The sequence below is a fragment of the Cryptomeria japonica genome, unplaced genomic scaffold (assembly GCF_030272615.1).
Source record: "Cryptomeria japonica unplaced genomic scaffold, Sugi_1.0 HiC_scaffold_1003, whole genome shotgun sequence".
NCBI classification, from domain to species: domain Eukaryota; kingdom Viridiplantae; phylum Streptophyta; class Pinopsida; order Cupressales; family Cupressaceae; genus Cryptomeria; species Cryptomeria japonica.
In genome coordinates, this window is record NW_026729674.1 from 7,591 (window position 1) to 8,749 (window position 1,159).

The 1,159-nt window shown below is 63.8% G+C and overlaps 1 non-coding gene across 1 annotated transcript; it reads left to right on the forward strand.

Annotated features, from left to right (window-relative positions):
- Positions 1 to 252: 252 nt before the first annotated feature.
- LOC131873048 (5S ribosomal RNA) lies at positions 253 to 371 on the forward strand. Its single transcript, XR_009371087.1, has one exon. It is a non-coding gene; the product is annotated as a 5S ribosomal RNA (ribosomal RNA).
- The last annotated feature ends 788 nt before the right edge of the window (positions 372 to 1,159 follow it).

Consider the following 1,159-nt stretch of genomic DNA (forward strand, 5'->3'; position numbering starts at 1 on the left):
GTGGTGTGTGGGCACCGCGTTGCAGACGGGACACTGCACGCACACGACGCCCCCTCCAGGTGCACGCACGTAGGCCGGGCCGGGTGCACACCCGACGCCCTAGCAAGGTGCGCGCACCCGGGCAGGGCTCACACTTGGCGAACGGGGCGCACTTCGCGAGGGAGGGTGTGCACCTCGACGGGGGTGGGTGGCCGGGGTGGATTCGCACGTGGGTCGCGGTTTGCTAAGTACACACTGCGACAAGCTCATAACGGGTGCGATCATACCAGCGTTAGTGCACCGGATCCCATCAGAACTCCGCAGTTAAGCGCGCTTGGGCCGGAGTAGTACTGGGATGGGTGACCTCCCGGGAAGTCCCGGTGTTGCACCCTTTTTTAGTTTTTCGCCGGGCGTCGCAATGCTATTTGAATAAACCTTTTGCCCGTTTGCGTTCTCGTCGGGGCCGGGCCGGGCCGGGGTGCGCTGCCCGCACTACCGCGCGCGCGGGGGCGACACCGAGCGCGCACCCGAGGCGCCCCGAGCACACAGGCCACGGTGCAACCCGGGCGTTGTGCGCGCACCCCGGTGCGCCCGAGGTGCTGCGCGCGCACCCAGGTGAAATCGGTGTGCACCTCGGCCAGTGCGCGCTCGGTCGAGTCGCGCACGTTGGCCAAGGTGCACGGTGATGTTTCTTACTCTAAGGTTCCGCACCAGACGCCCGGGACAGGTGAGCGAAGCTGGGCGGGGCCGGGTGCGCGGCCGGGGCAGGTGCACGCAGCTGGAGAGAGCTTTGGAGCACACTTCGGAGCGCACCAATGATGCGCTCCATTCAAAAGTTTCCTGAAAAGGCAAAAAAAGTTGAGATTATAGAATTTCCCACTTGAGAGATTGTAAAAAAAAAAAATTTAAAATGAAGGAAACGCGGGTGCCAAGGTGTGCGCAGCCCAGCCAAGGTGTGCGCACCAAGGCGCCCACCCTGGCGAAGGTGCACGCAAGGTGCGCACCCGAGGCAAACCGGACAATTAACCCAACTTTCGACTTCGCGCGCACCTTGGAGCGCACTTCGGAGCGCTCCTTGGTGCGCACCAATCTTGGGCACCTCGGAGTGCACCATGGCGCCCACCAAGGTGCGCACCCGGGGCAAACCGAGCTCCGACTTCGTGCGCACCTTGGAGCGCAC